The following is an 8,932-nucleotide window of genomic DNA, read 5'->3' as shown; positions in this document are numbered from 1 at the left end:
CGCACTACACGTCTCTCTCTATATATGCTTGCAGACTGTGCTACTCCCTCCGTCCAGGTGAATAAGTCATCTTTGGTTGTGCACCGTGACCAAGAAGGAAGGAAGACTTTATACACCTAGACGGAGGGAGTACTACTATTACTTATGTACGTGCAAATGCACATTTTAACATTACGATGTGGTTTTTTTAAAAGTAGAAAAACAACACTAGTCAAGCTTGTGAAACGATTCAATGCAAAAATGCTCGTTTGATTGTTTACCTTTAGCTTCCTTCTCTATGGTTATTTCTCTATCGTAATTTGTACGGAGTATCTCACTGGTCGGAAAGGCATGCAAATTCCCAAACCGCTTCCTACACCCTGTATCGAATTTTTTTGCCTAACAAGTAGTGAAGCCCAAATAAATGAGTGAGGCGCCTTAACGTTACTCTCCACTGTGACTAGTCTTATGGGAAAAGCTAGGGAAGAGACGGCTTATTTTTTAAGCCGCCAAAAGAACTGGCCCTAGGAGTAGTAGCTAGGGATACTAGGAGTAGTAGCTAGGGATCGAGTGTGCGAGATGAACCGGAGAAAGTAAATGCAGAGAGATGAAATGCAAAAAAGACGGAGGGATGTGATGGTGGCTTGTCTGTTTATTTTCCCAGGCCACTTATTACTGGGAGTGGTTGGGTTTTGTGATATGACGGCTTTACTGCCGCGCCACGAGCAGGGTGAGACTCCTGTGCAGCGCCGCCCTCTACACTAGTACTACATCGGTCGTGGTTTATCCCCCATTGAATTTGACTGAAAATTTAACTAACAAAATGTTAGTGCATGTCAACAAAAACCATATCGTTGGATTCGTATTTGAACATAGTTTTTAATGATATAATTTTAGGTGACATGCATCAGCATTTATCGTACTATATATAATGTTAGTTCAATTTTTGGTCATACTAATCTATAGTAAGGTGCCCATCCGTTGCACGGAAGAGTGAAATGCATTGATCAGGGAGTTGTTTATTTTGACAAAGGATGTGGGGGTCATCTCATGTGTAATGGGTATCAATAGGTTTCTTCGGATATTATTTCATCTCTAGAGCTCACAAACATCCGGGTGAAATAGATAAAAAGTATCTTTTGCAAACAAAAGCGTTCAACTGTTCAACCTGCATACAAAACTTATGAAGAAATAACACTTATTGTACTTTGCAAGAAATGATCTTCAAGAATTAGTTTTTGAGTATCCATTGTTATACATGTTGGCTACAAATGACATGGCACTTTCTTATAGTCAACAGTTGGCTATACTATTTAATTATTAACCATGCCCTTATACACCTAGATGGTGGGATTAAATTAGGATGACTTGGAAGGGGGCAGAGGAGATGTAAGAAATGGTTCATCATAAGTCTTTCACCAGTACTGTAGTAAAAATTCATACATGGAAGATTCTAGACTAAACCATAAATGGATACACTTTTATTCATGCGCGACACGTCAATAGAGCAAGATCATGCATGGAAGTCTCCACATGCTTAGACAACGGATTACATTGAGAGAAGACTACTGATCAACATTTAACTTGGTAATGCAGATGTGCAGGTGAACCTCGTTGGAGTCCCCGTGCACATTGTTGGGGGTCAAATCATACCATGTGTCTTCCATGTCCACATCGGCGGGAAGGTCCCAACTTGGTAGAGTCCAAGTCAACTTGACGTAGCTAGTGTCGTCGCCCAGGTACCTCCGAGGGGTAGTAATAGTGAGCACGCACCCGTACATCGGCCTCGTGTCAGTGTCAGTGTCAGTGACGTCGCCCCTGACGCACACTACAGAAACGGGGCGGCGGCCTGCACGGGCCTCGCTGGTGCCCACGATCAAGAGGAAGACGCTACCGTCCTCCTCCGAGACTAGCAGGCGACGGTGATCCTCCAGCGACTCCGGCACGGTGAACGGGTAGCACATCTCGTACTTGATGTTCTCTACCAAGGGCCAGTAGTGATCGCCGCACGCCTGTGTGAGGTGATGCAGGATGTCCGTCGGTGTGCCCGAAAACGGCATCGAGCACTCATAGCAGTAGACGAAGGGCTCCTTGGAGGCATCGACCAGGCCGTCCATGAAACGGGAGTGGCTGTAGGGGACGTTCCGCCAGTTGAATATATGAGAAAGTTACTACGAGATTTAGTGTGAGTAAGAACAAAATAAATCATGACGGCTATAACAGAGATTAAACTAATCATGTGGACTAGCATAGTAGATGAACAAATCGAACCTAGGACACAGACTAGAAACATGAATTCTACCACGATTTTGAACAGGAAGGACATCAACACATACGGTGCAACAGGAGCAACACCGTTGGCGTTGAGGTTGTCGCCCATGTTGTTGAGGAAGAGGTTGCCGAGGTCGGGGAAGAAGTAACCGTCGGTGAACTCGTCGCTGCCAGCAGTCGCGAGAGTGCACTCCCTAAATTTCAACAGCGCCCACCGAATGGAGCGCACGAGGGAGTGGCTGTAGGGGACGTTGCGGCTGCCGAATGGAGCGCGGGAGTAGCCCACAAAGCTGTAGGTGGTGCTCCTCCCTAGTCTCTATTCTTATCTCTATCTCTACTATTCTTCTTTGTTTTTTATAATATACTAGTTGTAGTAGTCAAATCGAATAGTACTGCGCCGTCCGCTGCACGCCCCGTTGAACACGCCTCCTCGCCTCCATCAAACCCCTCCGTTAGACCTTTGTACATGACTCGCAGGCTGGCTACAGATTCATACAAAAAGTTAAAAAGAAACAAATCCATCCTTAATCTTGTATTCTAAGTACTCTGTGGGTTCCACTGCTAGTACAGTAGCGAAAGAAGTATATATTAAAAATATATAAAAAGCTAAAGTTTAGGACAGAATTCGAACTTAGGTCATCGCGTTGCGAGCATCCGGCCCGGACCAGTACACTAGGTGTTGGTTGGAGAGAATGCAAGAGATAAACCTTTATTACAATGATCCCATCCGTTGCAACGGATCCAAAGTAGAATAATACATATTCACAAATTTGAAAGAAAAGAGTTTACTTTTGATATACATATCACTAAAAATATCTTATGTTCCACTACAAATATATTCTTTGGGCTATTTTGATGAAGTAAGGGAGGAATGTGGTTGGTTTCAAGATACTAAGGTGTTTTTTGTAAACTGGAGCAGAGAAGTGGGAACTGTTGCAAAAGGCCACAACTTAGATCATAGCCGTAAGATGCAGATCTAATGGTCAGAAATGGTGGATGGCAGACACACCATCATCACCAACTGAGTCTTTTACAGGAGTAGGAGTAGAGAAAAAACCGACTTGGTGATGATTGTGTGTGCCATCTTATAATATTGACTGTGCAATCTATATCTGACGGATTGAAAGCAAACTATGACAATTTTAGAAAGATACCCACACCTCTCTCCACATTTACAGATAAGGCCTTGCCTCGTTCATCCTTATCTCCGAGAACCTCGTTGTTGAGCAATTAAAAAAGGAAGTCTCCGGAATAATCTGGCATGGTGGCCGGTGCCAGCGCTGTCCATCCCCATGCCTCCACCTAGTACGACCACTAGTCACCACTACGCCCCAGTCCTCCTCTCCTCTATCACCTTTCTCGAGATATCATTTTTTCGATGAAATGGTCGACATACCATTTTGCGATAAATTTTTCAAGATATCATTAGTTTTTACACATGCGATTATTCCTGCATGGGTTAATCACAACAGGTGTTTTGTAAAAAAATACATCTTGATGTTTCCATGCAATGCACGGGCATCTTGCTAATTTTTTGCATATAATTCCAAACACCACGTAGACACGGTCTTTGACCATTTTACAACTATGCTAGTATCATTGTTAGTGGTCAGCCGGTCAAGTTAGAGCCCCGGGTGTTTTAACCTTCTTTTAGTAATGATATCTGGCGATTGTTCGTGTTGGAGTAATTGGCCACGGATACCCCGAAGACGGCGAGACAATAAGTCAAGACATCGGGGCTAACAAAGCCCCTCAGTCCGACTGCTCGGCCGCTCCTGCCGGCTCCCCGTCCGACTGCTCTGCCCGGCCGGCTGCCGGCTACCGACTATGCTGACTAGCCGGCTGCCGACTGCAGCCCGACCCGACACCGACAAGACACCGACGGGACGACCATACAGCGACGTCATATACAATGTACCATGTCCCCTAGGTACTGATTTATAAAGTACCCCAGGGGACAAGCATGACATGCACCATGCCACTAGCTATGCCTACATAGCTTGGCTTGTAAGCTACCCAAGGTAGCTTACAACCAAAGCCACTATCACCCATGCCACTAGCTAGCTTACACATTAAGCTAGCTACACACTATAAAAGGAGGCCTCATCCATCCATCCAGGAGGATGGACTCACACACACACACAAGCAAGCTAGCTAGTAAGACAGCTAGCTAGCCAGCCATCCACTCACACGCATGCATACATGCCCACGGGCACACACCCATTTAGGCAACCCCATGCCACTCGGCCACTAGAGCTTGCATGCTCGTCCGGCCACCCACACATATACGAGGCCAGATGCCTACGGCACTGACCTCAGATATAGCTCCAGGCGCACTCTATACCAGATATACCAGATATACTCAGACATGCAGGAGTAGGGGTGTTATCTCTCTTGAGAGCCCCGAACATGGGTAAACTATCGCGTGCTACTCGCATACCCGCTCCCGGGCCTATCAGCAGCAGTCTTGCCCTCACACGAAGCCACTCTGTACCATCTGTCGTCTTGCAATCCCCGTGAGAATACCACGACATTTGGCGCCCACCGTGGGGCGGTACTATGCTACCGCGCTGCTGTAGGTTTCATAGCCCGGACGGGACCATCTTGGCCATCACCGCCGCGGCGTCGCGCCGTCTCTCCGGTAGCGCTTGGGGGCTCGACTTCGACCCGCCCCCGGAGCGGCTGCGTGGGATGGCGCGTCCTCATCGTCGGCCTCGCCGCCTTCGTCATCACCACCGTTGCGACGCCGGCCGGCCATCCGCGCACACGCCACGCGCACGTTGCCTTGCTTCGGTCGGCCGCGTCCGTGCGTGTCATGCCACGTCGCTCGGGTCTGCTCCCCTCCGCATTGTGCCTTGCTCCGGCCGAAGCACGCGTTCGCTTCTTCATATATCATCTATACAAGCTAGCTAGCTGCTAAGTCAAACAGTCAAACCATTGGCCATGCACTACACAGATACTACCAAGACAATCCTCATACACTAGTCTGATAATAGCCAGACATCAGTTGGACAATGCCTGTACACGAGTCACACGCAAGTCGTATAATCCCCATACACTGCCCGGACACTACTCAGACCACATCACTGCGCATCTCCTCCGCTGGCAGCCCCGCTGCCAAGCACCTCCTCTGCATGGCTTGCGCGCCTCCGTCCTGGCCACCGGCTGCAGTCGCGCTCCCCCGTCGTGCAACGCCCGCCTGCCGGCGGCTGACCCCTCTGGTGCTTCTCCGGGGTGCATGTCGCCCTCGACTCCGGCGATGGAGCCATCCGGGTCTCCCTACCCGCTGCTGCTCTCCACCAACCACGCTGTGTCCCAGCACCAGCACCCGGCCGTCGTCGCTCCTCCAACTACGAGGGCCGGCTCGTGCTACGCCGCGCCTCACTCCATCCTCCCGCGCCGGCCGGCTCCCGCTCGGCCTCCTACACCCGCCAAAAAACCTCCGCCCAACTTTGCCAATAAATCAAGACATCGGGGCTAGAAAAGCCCCTCAGTCTGACTGCCCGGCCACTCCTGCCGGCTCCCTGTCCGACTGCTCTGTCCGGCCGGCTGTCGGCGGCTGACTGCGCCAACCAGCCGGCTGCCGACAGCGCCGACCAGCCGGCTGCCGACTGCAGCCCGACCCGACACCGACGGGACGCCCATACCGCGACGTCATCTACAGTGTACCGTGTCCCCTGGGTACTGATTAGAATATACTACTCCTTCTGTCCTACTCGACTACTACTCTACTCAAGCAAATTAGGGCATATTAGTAGGTACTGTAGGGAGTACCAGTATTTTGATCACCCAAGCAAGTTGTCTGGCATCGATATGACCCTAGCTGCCGGTATGTGTCTCGTAAGTCAAGCGGCATGTTGTAGTCATCATCACCTATCCACTCCCCGTAGCACATATTCGCTTCTCCATCTTTGTCCCCTCATAATCTCGTCCAATCTTCCATCCCCGCTAAGGCGCCTCCCCCTCGTCCGAAATCCAAGGACAAACAATGGCAGAACCGAGCAACGTCCGCTGAAAGAGTGGATGGAATTCGCTCCCCACAGAGGTAATCAAGCTCATTGTTTCACGTGTGGACAATTTCAGTACCATGCCGCTCGCCGCGTGCTCGTCAGGGCTGTACCATTTACTGAAAGCCCTCAGGCCGGACCTTTTTAAGCCAGCTCCTTGCTTGCTGATGCCGCCTGATCTTCAGAAACAGCATGTCGTGCAGGATAACGATCGTAGGGTGGCGAGCATCAACCCCCTTGACTGTGATCTGATCCCCGCCACCCTCAACTACATTAACGGTATGTACTGGGTCGGCATGAACATGTCTTGGATGGTGCTCGTCGACGGCCACGACAACTGGATGCTCGTGGAGGTCTACACCTGGCGATTGATCCCCCTTCCTTCGATTAACACTGCACTGCTTTGGCACCGCGGCCGAGAATACTCGAAATCTTACATTAGCCAACATGATACCAAGTTTGATTTTCTCAAGGTTGTAATCTGCCAACTGCCCACAAGATCTGCGAATTATAAAGACTTCAGGCTAATTGCGTTCTTCAACCACGGTCTCGCCTATCTGACAGGTCACTGTGGTAAGTGGATAAATCTGCACGTCCATCGCAGGATCATACATCCTCCATGGTTCTCTGATGCCATTGAACACAAGGGCTTCATTTACGCTGTCAACATTTACTGAAAAAATATTCATGCTCATAACATGCTGTTCTCAAGATTGACTACATCAAGAGCCCTTTTTTATTTGACTCCAACTTTTTTTGAGGGTTATTTGACTCCAACTTGATATGATGTTGTAGGCCGCCTGGTGTCCCTACCCTTCCTAATCCCAGAACCTTTCAAACAAAAGCGTCATGGCAGTTGCAGGTGGTTCCTGGCTCGATCGAACAACGACGAATGATCGATGACCGTTCGCACGTACCGGACATGTTGTTTCGCGGAATACAATCACAGTCAGTGCAAGGTCTTTGAGTAGGATCCCAGCTTCTCTGGGCCTTCAAGAATTTTTTACTGGAGGTTGGTAAGTAGCCTTGGTACACGCTCTCTGTTTGTCAGACTGAATTATCTGATTAACCAGGAGATAACCGACGGCAAGGATCATGATGGCAGCGCGGTTTTGTTCATCAAGCAGAATTGTGTGTACATAGCTTACCATGCGTCTCTGCATGCACCATACCCTGATATGTGCCGCCACGCTCTGCAGCCCAAAGTAGGAGAGAGGGTCGCAAGTATCAGACTTCGACGTGCTGGCTGGAGTTTCCCCCGTCAGGCACCTATCTAGTTCAAGCCGTCAGCCAATCTCTACAGCTTAATAAATAGTAACGTCTAACTGAGCCTGTTAGTTAGATGCGTACACTTGGTATAGTAGGATCTTTATTTAGTTTGATGCATACACCTGTTCTTTTTTGGTAGCCCTTTTGTAATGATGGCTGATGTTTGGTTTGGAAGTGAGAGCTGTGTCTTCACTCTTCTGGCCTGCTTACTGCTTCTGTTGCACCCCAACCCTGGTTGCTGCTGCTGCTGCTGTTTGCAATGTACAATCAATAGTATATTTCGTCTGTTGGTAGAATAAATGTGTTATTAGAACGACAAACACAATGTTTTGGAAGTCGTTGCATGGTTCGATCCTTTAGTGCCCCGTACCGTACGTAGCGCATACTATTTTTCGTAAGGAACACATTTTCGACTTGTTGATAGCATGCAGCCGACTGATCAAGGCCTAATAGAGAAGCCCATAATTAACTGGAAGGGAGGCTCTGACAAGAATCCGGCCCAGGTACATGCTCATGGTCCCCTAAACATAAATAAGTAAATAAATAAATGAAGCTAAATGCTCATGCACGAGTTCTTTAAATTCACGATTTAATAGGAGGATATTATTTCCTATGATAGTGTGGTTACATGAAGTCGATATTATTCTTAGGCAGAGATGGCGACCAGTCTTCTTTCTCCCAGCATTTTCTTCCTACAACTAGCGGACCCATGCAAATCGTAGTCAACGTTGGAAATAGTTCCGGTCCATTTTTATCTTTCAATAAGAATGTCCAACCCAGCCCAGCACATTGGCGACATCACTTTATCCTCCGCCTTGCTGCGCTCGCCGCGGCGCCGCCATTCGGCGCTGTCAACATAGTTTTTTTTTTTCAAAATGCTCCCTGTCAACATAGTGAATCGGGAGAGGACTGTAGTTGAGAGTATGGCAGTACGGACCCACCAGGTCCACTCTCGAACACAAGTAAGCGCCTCTTTTACTACTCAGATGAACCCCTCGATTTTTACTCTAATCCACCCTGCTGATATCTGGGACCCACATCATTTTCAATGTATAGTCAATTAACGACAGAATTGCGCAACTTTTTTTGAGTAGTAATTCGTAGGAGCAGGCTATAAACTGGGTTGTGCGGTTTCTCGGTGGCCCGTCTAACAACATGACCAGCCCAGCAGTTTTTTCTTTGGGAAAATAGGTAGCCCGATATTTCTTTTTCAAGAATACCCAATCTAGGCCTATTTGTTTTCTCCGACTTACTGGGCTGCAAGATGCATTCCGGCCTGGCCAAAGAGTATGGTCAGTGTCTGTTAAAAGTAATATCAAAAGGGGTTGAAAATTCCAAAAAAATTATAGCAAATAGGATATTAGTTTCTTTTTTTTATTTTTGTTCTTCACTGATATCTTATACTG

The sequence above is a fragment of the Triticum urartu genome, chromosome 4 (genome assembly GCF_003073215.2).
Source record: "Triticum urartu cultivar G1812 chromosome 4, Tu2.1, whole genome shotgun sequence".
NCBI lineage: Eukaryota > Viridiplantae > Streptophyta > Magnoliopsida > Poales > Poaceae > Triticum > Triticum urartu.
This window is presented reverse-complemented; position numbering follows the sequence as displayed.